The 15,898-nt window shown below is 44.8% G+C and overlaps 1 pseudogene across 1 annotated transcript; it reads right to left on the reverse strand.

Moving 5' to 3' along the window:
- Window positions 1–3,140: 3,140 nt before the first annotated feature.
- LOC308530681 (dystrophia myotonica WD repeat-containing protein-like) lies at window positions 3,141–5,396 on the reverse strand (annotated as a pseudogene). The gene is made up of 3 exons: window positions 5,313–5,396; window positions 4,117–5,100; window positions 3,141–3,909 (listed from the first exon to the last, which is right to left on the reverse strand). The product of its transcript is annotated as a dystrophia myotonica WD repeat-containing protein-like (transcript).
- Window positions 5,397–15,898: the final 10,502 nt, after the last annotated feature.

The raw sequence follows: 15,898 nt of genomic DNA on the forward strand, positions 1-15,898 counted from the left end.
GCTGGGGATATTTTTTTGTGTGGCTATTTTTTATTATTACTATTATTATTTCATATTTATTTTTGGAGAGCTTATTATAGATCTGTCAAATATGTGGTTGGTATCTTAATGGGGATTGCATTGAATCTGAAGATTGCTTTGGGTAGTACGGATATATTAACGATGTTGATTCTACCAATCTATGAACACTCTATGTTTCCATTTGTTTATATCTTCTTCCATCTCTTTTTTTCAACTTCCTGTAGTTTTTGGAGTACAGGTCTTTTACCTCGTTAGTTTATTCCTATATACCCTAATTTTTTGTTGCAATGGTAGATAGGATTTTTTGTTTGTTTGTTTGTTTGTTTTTCTGTGCATTCGTTACTGGTGTATAAAAAGCCATAGATTTCTGGTTGTTAATTTTGTATCCTGCTACATTTCTGAATGCATTTATTAAATTTAGTAGTTTTTTGATGGAGTCTTTAGGGTTTTCTATGTACAATATCATGTCATCTTTGAATAATGACAGTTTTCTTATATTCCAATTATGATGCGTTTAATTTCTGCTTCCTGCCTGATTGTTATGGCTAGCACTTCCAGTTTTATATCAAACAGGAGTGGTGAAAGTGGTCATCCCTGTCTTGTTCCTGTCTAAGGGAAAATGGTTGTAGTTTTTGCTGATTGAATATGATGTTGGCTGTGGGTTTGTTATATACGGCTCTTATTATGTGTATGATCCTTGGGCTCCCACTTTGATGAGAGTTTTTTCAAGAAAGGGTGTCAGATTATGTCAAATGCTTTTTCTGCATCAATTGATATGCTTAAATGATTTTTGTCTTTCATTTTGTACATATGTTGTATCATATTTATTGATTTGCAGATATTGTACAATCTTTCATCCCCCGAATAAATCCCACTTGGTCATGGTGTATGATCTTTCTAATGTATTGCTGGATCGAATTAGCCAGAATTTTCTCAAGGATTTTAGCACTGATGGGTGTCACTACAACTACAGTGGGAGAGCTACTGTGCAGGAGACACCCATATGAAGCATGAGCTACATCAGTGAGGCTTTTGTATTCAGTGAGTCTGCCCTTTGAGTGTGTGGCTTATGGATGTGAAGAGTTGTAAGCTGCTATGGTATGACACTGACCGCTGGGTACACTGGCTCTTGGGTCTCCAGGGAGGTGTAAAATCAGCCTCAACCTGGAGCCACCCAGCAGCATCTATAGAGAGATCTGCAGATTCTCCTCTTTGCATCGAACTTGGAAGTGCCCTGATGAGGCCCACCTGTGAAGCAAGGAAGGCAAGTGCTTGTGCCAGGTATAGGCCATTTATTGATAGGTCTGGGGCTCCCTGACCGAACTGCAACTTGTTTGACAGGTTTTAGCCTGTGCAAGGGCAGGCAATTCATATACAAACGCTGCTGCACACAGCTTGGGTGGAGTTGTAAATTGGATGGGGTGAGGTCTCAGGGAATCACCAGGTGGGAGCACACAGAAATGGTTGTCAGTAAGACCTGCCACCTTGGAAGTAGCAGCATAGGTATAATGACCACAGCAAGCACCTCTGTCTGGAGAAAGCTGCCCTCGAATTCCTGCCCAGATTCCAGTTGGTCCAGTTTCCCCTCATATGTGCCTTGAACTGCCCCTCCACCACCATGCTCGCCAGGCCCTGGAGGTGAGAAGAAGTGGGAGGTTGTAAGTTCAGTTCGTGGTACTGGCATTGTAAGAGGAGCAGCTGGGTCTCCTGCAGCCTCTGTGTCACTGAGCCCCAGTCCGCACTGGTTTTTACAGCCCGTAGTTCTTACTGCCATTAGGGCCTATTTTCCCCATTCTGGGACCCTGTGCTGGGCGTCTGGTGTCGCACTGGGACCCCTTGCTCCTCCAGGTGACCTCTGCAGAGGCGATCTCTCTCCCAATTAAAAAAGTGTCCCTCATAGGTACAGGAGCAGCACCTGCCATGCCTCTGTACCTCCTACCATACTCAGTGTGCTTTCTTTCTTTCTTTCTTTCTTTTTTTTTTAATATATTTTATTGATTTTTTACAGAGAGGAAAGGAGAGGGATAGAAAGTTAGAAACATCGACGAGAAACATCGATCAGCTGCCCCCTGCACACTCCCCACTGGGGATGTGCCCCCAACCAAGGTACATGCCCTTGACCGGAATTGAACCTGGGACCCTTGAGTCCGCAGGCCGACGCTCTATCCGCTGAGCCAAACCGGTCAGGGCTTCTTTCTTTTTTTATATATTTTATTAATTTTTTTTACGGAGAAGAAGGGAGAGGGATAGAGAGTTAGAAACATCGAGGAGCCAGAAACATCGATCAGCTGCCTCCTGAACACCTCCTACTGGGGATGTGCCTACAGCCAGGGGACATGCCCTTGACCGGAATGGAATGTGGGACCGCAGACCGAGTCCCTATACACTGATCCAAACCAGTTAGGGCTCAGTGTGCTTTCTACTTTACCTCTCTAGTCCTAAGACAATGGTTCTCAACCTTGGCTGCACATTCGAATCACCTGGGAATCTTTTTAAAATCCTGATTTCTGGGCCTCATCCTTTGGAAATGCTGTTTCTTTGTTACTAATGATGAGGCCCAGAAATCAGGATTTTAAAAAGATTCCCAGGTGATTCTAATGTGCAGCCAAGGTTGAGAACCACTGTCCTAAGACTTCCATTCAGCCAGCTTTCCAGGAGTTCTGGCTGATGGTTGTTGTGTATTTTTTTTCTCCCCCCCCCTCCCCCTCCCTGCCCCCGCTCTGAAAACAGGAAACTTTATATAAATAAGAGGTGCTTTTTCAAAGGCACAAACAGGGGAGATGGGGTTTGGGTCAGCAGGGGCAGGCTGCCCCTTCCCTGTCCACAGACTGAGTGGCACACTGAGGAGCTGGGGCTCTTGTGGGTGGGGAGCTTCTCCCTCCCCCACCCCATGACCAGTCACATGCTGGGGACAGGGATGAGGCTAACACTGATGTTTCAGCGGAAGGGGTCATTGTACCTGGCAGTAGGTGGGGACAAGGCTGAGGCCACATGAGCCACTACATCCTCCAGGGTCTAGGCCAGTCTGGGGGGACTCTGCCCCCCAGATTTGTGCATGGCAGGGCACCAGAGCAGTCCATCCGTCATGCTTAGTCTTGTTATCAGGTTGATCCGTGAGGTCAGCGGAAGGGTGATGGCTGGGAGGCGTGGCGGGGCAGGCAACCCAGCATCCAGGGCTTCACACCACTATACCGCTTGCTCCGGGAGGTGCCTGGTTGGGAGGAGTTGCCCGCCTTGCCCGGCCGGGCCCAGGTGCAGATGAGGCCCTCCTGGCAGGCGGTGATGATGCAGTCCTCCAGGAACAGGAGGACCGTCCGCCGCTCCTGGGCAATCTTCTTGCACACCTGGGGCTTGAGCAGGGGCACCTCGTGGATGCATGGGCACAACGCCGTACCCAGCACCTTGGCTATTTCCAGATGGCTGTGGGGAACAAGGCCCCTGGTCTTGTCCCCGCTGCTGCACCCCCCCCCACCCGCTGATGTTGCCCAGGTTGTGGGTGCTTGTGCTCCTTCTCCGCCCTCCCCCCCACCCCCCCATCTCCCCATCCCTCCGTTCCTGCAGCGTGATCGTGGCAAAGCAGCAGATACTAAATGGAGTGCCCGGCTCCATCACTGTGCCTCGCCCACCCACCTTGCCACTGCCCGCTGGGTGTGGGAGGCTGTTGGAGTGAGCGGGGCAGGGACCCGGGGCCGGGCTCGCCACCCCGAGAGCTGCTGGCAGCAGGCGGTGTGGTACTAGGCGTGCTGGGGAGCGTGCGGGTGCGGGCCAGGGGTGGGTGTGGGTAAAGCACGTCTTGGGTGAGGCCCCACAGGCAAAACTGCGTGTCCTGGCCAGCCGAGCCGAAGCAGTAAGTGATGGAGCCGGCCTTGGGCATTGGGGAGAGCGGGCCTCCCCCATTCGAGCCGGGGCCGGCCACCTCGGGCTCCTCCTCCTCCTCCTCCTCCTCCTCCTCCTCCTCCTCCTCCTCCTCCTCCTCCTCCTCCTCCTCCTCCTCCCCCTCCCCCTCCCCCTCCCCCTCCCCCTCCCCCCCCTCCTCCCCCTCCCCCCCCTCCTCCCCCTCCTCCCCCTCCTCCCCCTCCTCCCCCTCCTCCTCCTCCTCCCCCTCCTCCCCCTCCTCCTCCTCCTCCCCCCTCCGTCCCGCATCACCACTGGCTGCTGCCGCCTCCTCGGCCCTTGTGGTGTAGGGGTCGAAGGCCACAGCATTGACCCAAGACTTGTGGCCATGGCCGCGGGCCACCACGCGGCCCTCGGTGAAGGTCCACACAGTGACCGGGTCCTCTTCACCACCCGTCACAACATAGCGCCCATCGGGGCTCCAGCACATGCAGAGTGAGCCCCCAAAGCAGCTCTTCATGAGCCCCCGCAGGAGCATGGAGTCAAAGTGAAAGACGCGCCGGCAGCCGTCCTGGCTGCCACGGGCGAGAAGGCAAACTCATGGGGGGGCCCCTCGCCCACCGCCCACTTGGCCAGCGAGTTGCGGGGTGCCCTGCTCTTGGCAGCGTGGATGGCGAAGCCCTCCCCCCGCTGCAGCAGGCTGTACTGGGGGGGGGAGGGGGACGACGCACAGGGGTGGCTGACATTGTACAGGTACAGGCGGCCGCTGGCGTGTGATGCCAGAAACAGGCTCTCCGACTCAGGCAGCCACGTCAGGGATGTCACCTTGGTCTTGTCCACCAGCCGCTCTCCATTCAATAGCTCGCTGGTGTCCTTCTTGATGAGGTCCAGGCGCTGCACCCAGCCGGCTGGGAGCCCCACCAGCAGGGAGGCGGGCTCCGTGGCGGCAGTGAACCGGTTGAAGTCCCGGCAGGGTGGGCTGGGTGCCCTTATAGATCCGCTTGCCAATGGGCTTGTTGAGGTCCATGGCCCCTTGGCTCCTGCTGCTGCAGCAGCCCGGGTAGGAATGGAGCGGACACGCTCTCCTCCGGCCTCCAGGCCTGCGGGCGTGGCGGGCGGCGCCCTGAGGCGCACAGCGGGCAGTGCGGGCCCTGGCCGGGAGCCTGCGGGTGGCAGGGACGATGCTGGGCCCACGGCGCCAGGGCCAGAGGTGGAGGCAGAGCCCGGCTGGGTCGGCACCTGGGTCTGGGTCAGCCATGGGCGAACTACGGCCCGCGGGCCGGATCCCGTTTGAAATGAATAAAACTAAAAAAAAAAAAAAAGACCGTACCCTTTTATGGAATGATGTTTACTTTGAATTTATATTAGTTCACACAAACACTCCATCCATGCTTTTGTTCCAGCCCTCCGGTCCAGTTTAAGAACCCATTGTGGCCCTGGAGTCAAAATTTGCCCACCCCTGGCTCTGGCCGAACCGGGGGCAGCTTGTAGAAGCCCTGGGGGTTGGGGAACTGCAGCTTGATCTCCGTGCAGCCCCCCATGGAGGCACCCTCCGCGCCGCCTGCCACTGGGCCCCTGCTGGAAGCCTTTAGTTGTAATTTTGATGTAGTTGTGGGACGAAGCTAGTAGTATAGGCCTTTGCCTACACCGCCATCTTGGAACTCCTCTCCCTTAACTTTTCTGAATTCAGTTCTTTCTTCTTTTATCTTCACCTGCATAGTGAGAATATTTTTTCTATTGATTTTTTTTCTGAGAGAGAGAGAGAAAGGGAGAGGCAGAGAGAGAAAGAGAGAGAGAGAGAGAGAGAGAGAGAGAGAGAAACAGCGATTGGTTGCCTCCCACATGTGCCCCCAGTAGGAGGGGGATTGAACCTGAAACCCACATACCTGCCTCTTACAGAGGATCAAATCCATGACATTCCAGTGTGCAAGCAGTAACTCTTAGCACTGAGCGACACGGGCCAGGGCTATTTATTTCTTCCTTAAATTATTTATTTTTAAACTATATTTTATTGATTTCAGAGAGGAAAAGAAGGAGAGAGGGATAGAAACATGAATAATGAGAGAGAGTCATTGATCAGCTGCTTTCTGCACGCACCCCAATGGAGATAGGGCCGGCAACCCGCACGTATCTTCTGACAAGGACTGGAATTGTGGTCTCCTAGGTCAGCGGTTCTCAACCTGTGGGTCGGGACCCCTTTTGCGGTCGAACGACCCTTTCACAGAGGTCTCTTAAGACCATCCTGCATATCAGATATTTACATTTCGATTCATAACAGTAGCAACATTACAGTTATGAAGTAGCAACAAAAATAATTTTTAAGTTGAGTCACAACATGAGGAACTGTATTTAAAGGTCCAGAAGGTTGAGAACCATTGTCCTATGACATGGGTTTATGCTCAATCACTGAGCCATACTGGGCAGTCTTTATTTATTTATTTTATTTATTTTTTAAATATTTTTAAAATTTTGTTTTATTGCTTAAAGTATTACAAAGAGTATTATATATGGCTCCTTCCCCCATCCCCCCCTGACATTCCCCTGGCCTTTCCTACCCCCCAGTGTCTTATGTCCATTGGTTATGCTTATATGCATGCATACAAGCCCTTCAGTTAATCTCTTACCCCCCCCGCCCCCCCGCCCCGTCCTGCCCCCCAACCCTCCCCAGCCTTCCAGCTGTAGTTTGACAGTCTGTTCCATTCTGCCCTGCCTCTGTATCTATTTCTGTTCATCAGTTTATAATGGTCCGTATTATCCATAAATGAGTGAGATCATGTGGTATTTTTCTTTCATTGACTGGCTTATTTCACTTAGCATAATGCTCTCCAGTTCCATCCATGCTGTTGCAAATGGTAAAAATTCCTTCTTTTTTACAGCAGCATAGTATTCCATTCTGTAGATGTACCAGTTTTCTAATCCGTTCATCTGCTGATGGACACTTAGGCTGTTTCCAGATCTTCGCTATGCTAAATTGTGCTGCTGTGAACATAGGGGTTAATATATCCTTTCTGATTGGTGTTTCTTGTTTTGTGGGATATATTCCTAGAAGTGGGATCACTGGGTCAAATCGGAGTTCCATTCTTAACTTTTTGAGGAAACTCCATACTGTCTTCCATTGTGGCTGCACCAGTCTGCATTCCCGCCAGCAGTGCACGAGTGTTCCCTTTTCTCTAAGTGCTCTCCAGGACTTGTCATTTGTTGATTTGTTGATGATAGCCATTCTGACAGGTGTGAGATGATACCTCATTGTTGTTTTGATTTGCATCTTTTGGATGATAAGTGACTTTGATCATGTTTTCATATGTCTCTTGACTTTCTGAATGTCCTCTTTTGAAAAGTGTGTATTTAGGTCTTTTGCCCATTTTTTGATTGGATTGTTTATCTTCCTTTCATTAAGTTGTATGAGTTCCCTATAAATGTTGGAGATTAAACCCTTATCGGTGATAACATTGGCGAATATGTTCTCCCATGCAGTGGGCTTTCTTGTTGTTTTGTTGATGGTTTCTTTTGCTGTGCAGAAGCTTTTTATTTTGATGTAGTCCCATATGTTTATTTTCTCTTTAGTTTCCAATGCCCTAAGAGCTGTATCGGTGAAGAAATTGCTTCGGCATATGTCTGAGATTTTGTTTCCTTTGGATTCCTCTAGTATTTTTATGGTTTCCCGTCGTACATTTAAGTCCGTTATCCATTTTGAGTTTATTTTTGTGTATGGTGTAAGTTGGTGGTCCAGTTTAATTTTTTTGCATGTATCCGTCCAATTTTCGCAACCCCATTTATTGAAGAGACTGTGTTGACTTCACTGTATGTTCTTGCCTCCTTTTTCAAATATTAAGTGAGCATATTGGTTCAGGTCGATTTCTGGATTCTCTATTCTATTCCATTTACCTATATATCTGTTTTTGTGCCAGTACCAGGCAGTTTTGAGAACAGTGTCTTTGTAATACAGCTTGATATCCGGTATTGAGATCCAACCTACTTTGTTCCTCTTTCTCAGGATCGCTGCAGGTATTCGGGATCTTTTTTTTTTCCAGATGAATTTTTGGAGAATTCGTTCTAGCTCTGTGAAATATGCTGTTGGTATTTTAATGGGAAGTGCGTTGAATTTATAGATTGCTTTGGGTGGTATGGACATTTTAATGATGTTGGTTCTACCAATCCATGAACATGGTATGTTCTTCCATCAGTTTATGTCTTCCTCTATCTCTCTTTTTTTTAAATTAAATCTTTATTATTCAGATTATTACATTTGTTCCTCTTTTTCCCCCCTATAACTCTCCTCCTCCCAGTTCCCACCCCTCCCTCCGCCCTCATTCCCCACCCACTGTCCTCATCCATAGGTGCACGATTATTGTCCAGTCTCTTCCCGCATCTCCCACACTCCTTTCCCCCCCAAGAATAGTCAGTCCAGTCCCTTTCTATGTCCCTGATTCTATTATGATCACCAGATTATTTATTCACTTGATTCTTAGATTCACTTGTTGATAGATGCGTATTTGTTTTTCATAATTTGTATCTTTACCTTTTTCTTCTTCTTCCTCTTCTTAAAGGATATCTTTCAGCATTTCATATAATACTGGTTTGGTGGTGATGATCTCCTTTAGCTTTTTCTTATCTGTGAATCTCTTTATCTGACCTTCAATTCTGAATGATAGCTTTGCTGGGTAAAGTAATCTAGGTTGTAGGTTCTTGGCATTCATCACCTTGAATATTTCTTGCCACTCCCTTCTGGCCTGCAAAGTTTCTGTTGAGAAATCAGCTGACAGTCGTATGGGTACTCCCTTGTAGGTAACTGACTTTCTTTCTCTTGCTGCTTTTAAGATTCTGCTCTCAGTCCTGTCCCCAGAGGCTCTGCCTCTCAGTGTCCCAGCAAACACTGCAGACCTTGGAGAGAAAGCTGCCCTCCAGTTCCGACCGATGCCAGACAGTCCCGCTTCTTCCGTTTGAGTCTGGGTCCCTAGAGACTCGCCCAGAACTGGAGCTGAAAGCCTGAGACTCCCTCCTGATTGAAACAGAGAACCGCGCCCTCAGCTGCCAGCCCGCTCCGCATGCACCTCCGCACCTTAGTATTTCATTTCCGCACTGTGCTTCCTCTGAGTCTTGGTATGCTTTTCTCTTTCCTTCTAGTTGTGGAATTTCCACTCAGCCAGCCTTCCTGTGGTTCTGGGTGATGTCTGTTCCGTCTTTTATTTATTTATTTATTTATTTAAATTTTACTGATTTCTTACAGAGAGGAAGGGAGAGAGATAGAGAGTTAGAAATATCGACGAGAGAGAAACATCAATCACCTGCCTCCTGCACACCCCCTGCGGATGTGCCCGCTACCCAGGTACATGCCCCCAACCGGAATCTAACCTGGGACCCTTCAGTCCACAGGCCGACGCTCTATCCACTGAGCCAAACTGGTTTCGGCTGTTCCGTCTTTAGTTGTATTTTTGAAGTGGTTGTGCGAGGCATCAATCTCCGGTCTTTACCTATGCTGCCATCTTGGTTTCTTCGTCTATCTTTTTTCAACGTCCTGTAGTTTTCTGAGTAGAGGTCTTTTACCTCTTTAGTTAGGTTTATACCTAGGCATCTTAGTTTTTTTGGTGTGATGGTAAATGTGATTGCTTTTGTAGTCTTTGTTTCTGTAAGTTCACTATTGGTGTATAGAAATGCCAAAAGATATCTTAGCGGTGATTTTGTATCCTACTAAATTGCCGAATTCATTTATTAAGTCTGATAGTTTTTTAATGGAGTCTTTAGGGTTTTTTTTTTTAATATATTTTATTGACTTTTTACAGAGAGGAAGGGAGAGAGATAGAGAGTTAGAAACATCGATGAGAGAGAAACATCGATCAGCTGCCTCCTGCACATCTCCTATTGGGGATATGCCCGCAACCCAGGTACATGCCCTTGACCGGAATCGAACCTGGGACCTTTCAGTCCGCAGGCTGACGCTCTATCCACTGAGCCAAACCGGTTTCGGCAACTTTAGGGTTTTTTATGTACAATATCATGTCATCTGGAATAAGTTTTACTTCTTCTTTTCCAATTTGGATTCCTTTTATTTCTTCTTCTTGTCTAATTACAATGGCTAATACTTCCAGTACTATGTTGAACAGGAGTGGTGAAAGTGGACATCCCTGTCTTGTTCCTGTTCTTAGGGGAAATGGTCTTAGTTTTTGTCCATTGAGCATGATGTTGGCTATGGGTTTGTCATATATGGCTTTTGTTATGTTGAGCTATGATCCTTCTATTCCCATCTTGCTGAGAGTTTTTATCAAAAATGGGTGTTGAATTTTTGTCAAATGCTTTTTCTGCATCAATTGATATGACTGTGTTTTTTCTTTTTCTTTCAATTTGTTTATGTGATGTATCACGTTTATTGATTTTCGGATATTGTACCATCCTTGCATCCCTGGGATAAATCCTACTTGGTCATGGTGTATGATCTTTCTGATGTACTGCTGGATCCGATTTGCTAAGATTTTGTTGAGGATTTTGGCATCTATGTTCATGAGGGATATTGGCCTGCAATTCTCTTTCATTGTGTTGTCTTTATCTCGTTTTGGTATGAGGGTGATGCTGGCTTCATAGAATGAGCTTGGAAGTGTTCCTTCCTCTTGGATTTTGAAAAATCGATGAGAGAGAAACATCGATCAGCTGCCTCCTGCACACTCCCCACTGGGGATGTGCCCGCAACCAAGGTACATGCCCTTGACCGGAATCGAACCTGGGACCCTTTAGTCCGCAGGCTGATGCTCTATCCACTGAGCCAAACCGGTTAGGGCTGCTGTGAGCTTTTTGATGACTGCTTCAATTTATAGTGATTGGCCTATTGAGATTTGTATATTCTTCCTGATTGAGTTTTGGAATGTTGTATTTTTCTAGGAATGTGTCCATTTCCTCCAGGTTGTCTAATTTGTTGAAGTAGAGTTGTCCATAGTATTGTTTAACAATCATTTGTATTTCTGTGGGGTCTGTTATTTCGCCTCTATCATTTCTGATTTTGTTTATTTGGTTCCTCTATCTTTGCTTCTTGGTGAGCCTGGCTAGAGGTTCATCAATCTTGTTTATCCTTTCAAAGAACCAGCTCTTGCTTTCATTAATTTTCTGTATTGTTTTTTTTGGGGGGCCTCTATTTCATTTATTTCTTCTCTAATCTTTATTATCTCCTTCCTTCTGCTCACTCTGGGCTTTTCTTGTTCCTCTCTTTCTAATTCTTTGAGTTGTAGAGTTAGATGATTTACTGTCATTTTTTCTTATTTTTTGAGATAGAGCTATAAACTGCCCTCTCAGGATTGCTTTCATTGTGTCCCATAGGTTTTGGATTGTTGTGTTTTCATTGTCATTAGTTTCCAGGATGTTTTTAATTTCTTCTTTGATCTCATTGGTAACCCAATCAATATTTAATAAGATGCTATTCAGCTTCCAAGTGTTTGAGTATTTTGGGTTGTTTTTATTGTAGTTTATTTCTTTTTTTATTTTTATTTTTATTTATTTTTTAAATATATTTTATTGATTTTTTACAGAGAGGAAGGGAGAGGGATAGAGAGTTAGAAACATCAATGAGAAAGAAACATCGATCAGCTGCCTCCTGCACACTCCCTACTGGGGATGTGCCTGCAACCAAGGTACATGCCCTTGACTGGAATCGAACCTGGGACCCTTGAGTCTGCAGGCTGACGCTCTATTCACTGAGCCAAACCGGTTAGGGCAGTTTATTTCTAATATTATGCTATCGTGGTCTGAGAAGATGCTTGGTACGATTTCAATCTTGAATTTGGGGAGACTTTGTTTGTGACCCAATATGTGGTCTATTTTTGAATATGTCCCACGGTCCCTTGAGAAGAATGTATATTCCGTGGCTTTGGGGTGAAGTGTTCTGAAGATGTCAATTAAGTCCATCTGATCTAGTGAGTCATTTAGGATTGCTGTTTCTTTGCCAATTTTTTGTCTAGAGGATTTATCTAGTGATGTCAGTGGTGTATTAAAATCGCCTACTACTATTGTATTGTTGATCTCTCCTTTGATATCTTCCAGGAGTTTTTTTATGTATTTGGGTGCTCCTGCATTGGGTGCATATATGTTTACCAGGGTTATATCTTCTTGTTGTATTGATCCCTTTAGTATTATGAAGTGGCTTTCCTTATCTCTTGTTATGGCCTTCACTTTGAGGTCTATTTTGTCCGATATAAGTATTGCTACCCCAGCTTTTTTTTCATTTCCATTTGCCTGAAAGATATTGTTCCATCCCTTCACTTTCAGTCTGTGTGAGTCCCTTCTTCTGAGGTGGGTCTCTTGTAGACAGCAAATGTATGGGTCATGTTTTTTCATCCATTCAGCCATTTGATGTCTTTTGGTTGGAACATTTAGTCCGTTTACGGTTAAAGTTGTTATTGAAAGGTACTTGTTTGTAGCCATTTCTTTTTTGGTGTGGCTGTTTTCTTTATGAGCTTTTTATTTCTTCTTTTTACACCAGTCCCTTTATCATTTCTTGCATTGCTGGCTTGGTGGTGAGAAACTCCCTTAGCCTTTTTTTGTCTGTGAAGCTTCTTATTTCCCCCTCAATTTTGAATGATAGCCTTGCTGGATAGAGTATCCTTGGATTCAGTCCTTTGCTTTGCATCACTTTGTAAGTTTCTGTGCATTCTTTTCTGGCCTGATGTGTTTCTGTTGAGAAATCATTTGATAATCTAATGGGAGATCCCTTGAATATAACTTTCCGTCTCTCTCTTGCAGCCTTTAAAATTCCCTCTTTGTCCTGAACATTTACCATGGTAATTATGATGTGTGTTGGTGTGGTTCTTTTAGGGTTCATCTTGTTTCGGACTCTCTGTGCTTGTGTGACTTTTTTCTTCCCCACCTCAGGGAAGTTTTCTGGTATTATTTCTTCCAATAGGTTTTCTAACCCTTGTTCCTCTTTCTGTTGTTCTGGCACCCCTATTATTCATATGTTGTTTTGTTTCATGTTGTCCCATAGCTCCCTTAGGCTCTCCTCCTGTCTTTTAATTTTATTCTCCAAATGATGTTCAGTTTCGGTGTGTATTGTTTCCCTGTCTTCTAATTCGCTAATTCGGTCCTCCGCTTCTTCTAGTCTACTTTTGAAACTTTCAATGGTGTTTTTAATTGCAGCTATATCACTCTTCATTTCTTCTTGGTTCTTACATAATTTATTGATTTTTTTTTCATCTGTTTCTTCTTGCTTCTTGCATAAGTTGTTGATTTTTTTCCTCCATCTGGTTTATGCACTCTAGGACCCTTAATCTGAATTCTTTTTCTGTCATGTTACATGCCTCTGTATCACTTAGCTGCTTTTCTGACGAGTCCTCCTTTTCTTTCCTTTGAGGGTTTCTTTGTCTACCCATGTTTGATCGTACTGCCATATCTAGATGTTCAGTAGTTCGGTGGCTGCTCCTGGATGGCAGTGGCTCCTTGGGGTGCGGTTGCTCCTTGGGCAGTTGTGGTAACAACTGCTCCTCAGTTGGTAGCAGCTCCTCTGGTGGGTGCTGTTCACAGTTGTGGTGGCTCCTTTGGCAGGTGGGGGGAGGCTTCACACACAGCTGATGTTCTTCAGACAGACCTTGGGTGGGGTTTTAAATGGCATAAAGTGAGGTCTGAACGAATCCTAAGGAAAAACTGAAATGGTTGTCAATCAGACTTGCGACCTGGGATGTCCCAACGTAGGTATAATGACCTCTGCGAGCAACTCTGTTTGGGAGAAAGCCACCCCTTAGTTCCTTCCCCGATGCCAGTCAGTCCAGTTTCTCCTCATATATGTCTTTGTCTGCCCCTCCACCCCAGGACCTCCTAGAGGTCAGAGGAAGCTGTGGGTTGTAAGTTCAGTATTCTCGTTTGGTAACATCAACCTCTGTTATGATGCTTTGGGGTTCATAGTGTCAGGTGTAACGTCTTTTGTTTCATTTTTTTTTTTCATTTCGTTGAGGTTTATTTTTCTTTTTTACTTATTTGTTTTTGTTTTTTCCTTTAGTCTAGATTAGGGGTGGGCAACCTTTTTCTGAGTGCGTGCCAAAACCAGCAAAATCTCTGAATCAAAATTCTCCTACGTGCCAGCCACAATTTTTGAGAACATGTTATTCCTACTTGATATTTCTTAATATGTAGTTATGTAAAGAATCTTGAAGAAATAATAAAATTCATTCGAGCGACAAAAACACAGTACATGATGATGAAAAATACATTTAGTTTTTAATGTATACATGTTATGTAAAATTATTTATCTAAGGTGCACCTGCACTGAATTTATCTGAAAAATAAAGTCGATATTAAGAAAAAAATTGTACATGGAAGATTATAAGAGAGGGTTTCGCATGCCAGCATGTGCTAGGTGTTGCCCACTCTTGGTCTAGAACAATGTTTACCAATTTTTGTATTTGAGAAAAGTACCTGTTAGGTTTTTGTTTATTTTGTCTCATCTCCCTTTTATTGATCCTTGTTCAAATAGTTCTCGTGTCATTTCTTTGCAATCTTTTAGTTTACTTTCTTGTTTTGTTTTTAGATTCCTGAGCTGGAAGGTTAGGTTTTTGAGATCTTTTTTCATAATGTAGGCATTTTTCCCTATAAAATTTCCTCTTAGAATTGTATTTTCTGGTTTTTATACATGAATTTGATAGGTTGTCTTTTTTTTTTTTTTTTTACTTTGCCAGTAGATTGTTTTCAGTTTTGGGTCTGACTACCTTGAAATTGTTATTTATATAATTATTATTACTTTCAGAAATAGAGGAAGAGAGATGGAGAGAGAAAGAGAGAGAGAAACATCAGTGTGAGGGAGAAACATCAATCCGCTGTCTTCTGTACACAAGCTAACTAGAAATGGAACCCACATTCTGATATGTGCCTTGACTGCGAATTCAATCCTCGACACTTTGGTACTCAGGATGGTGCTCCAACCAATTGAGCCATACTGGCCAAGGCATTCTGAGGTTTTTAAACACAAAAATTTCCAGGTTTTGTTGTAGAACAGGCCACTAGGGTCCATGATAGCAGAAGCACAGTAGCTGCTGGAGGTAACTCTGACCCTTGTTTTTGACTGTAGGTATCTTCAAATATATTTGTTCACCGAGTCTTTCCAGTCATTCTTTCTGTACAGTTCTCCTTTATTGGTGTCTGTAATACTTTCTGTTTTCTTGGTACTCTTATTCCATTTTCCTATGGGGTTTTTGTTCATGGATAGCTCTCTGTTTACACTGGGATGGGGGAAGAAGCGCATACCTCAGATCCTGCCATCTTGCTGATGTCACTCACATTGGTCTTTTGACTGTTATCTCATTTGTCCATTATTGTTCTACCACAGTATTGACCCTCCATTTTCTTTGCATCATTTATCGCAAGTAGTGCCTCATCAGAGAAGAAACACAACTTTATGAATGACACTGTGGACCCCAGGCGATCTTTCTTTAGGGAAGGGTCATTGGGGAGGGATTCACGACAGGCCTTTGTTACATTCATAGCGAGAAACCCAGTGTTTTGTTACAGTGGTTCAGTCTTCAACGAATTATGCTTGTTTGTGCTTATTGTTGATACTTTGTCAAGTATTCAATTCTAATTGTGATCATCTCTACTTAGAGTCTCAAATCACAGATAACCTCCACCTGTCTTTACTTGGCACCTCTGCCTCTTTCACAAGTCTCTCTTTTCTGCAAGCCAACCTTGGTCCATACCTGCAGCACCTTGGAGAGCACACGTGTTATTATATTGAAGTTCTATATCCTGTGTTCTAATAAAATTAATTTTTATGTCTTTGAGCAGCTTGAAATTATTCCACACAGACTCACAGGGTCAGAATGTAAAGTTCTAAAGGAAGCTGTTTGTGCAAGTACAATGAGTAGAGCCTTCCTCTCTTGTTTGTATCTACTCATATGCCTGTGTTCCTCTCTTGGTGATATTTCCATCATCGACTGACTTTAGGGGCCACGTTATTTATAATAGCAGTTTTCTCACTTTCTAACTCACTCATGTTGAAAATCTTTCTATGCATTCATGCCTAGTCAGGACAGTTAATCATTCATGTTGAAGATATTCTGTTTTCGTAAGGTCAACATGT

Source organism: Myotis nattereri, assembly GCF_964212035.1.
Source record: "Myotis nattereri genome assembly, chromosome: 15".
NCBI classification, from domain to species: Eukaryota; Metazoa; Chordata; class Mammalia; order Chiroptera; family Vespertilionidae; genus Myotis; species Myotis nattereri.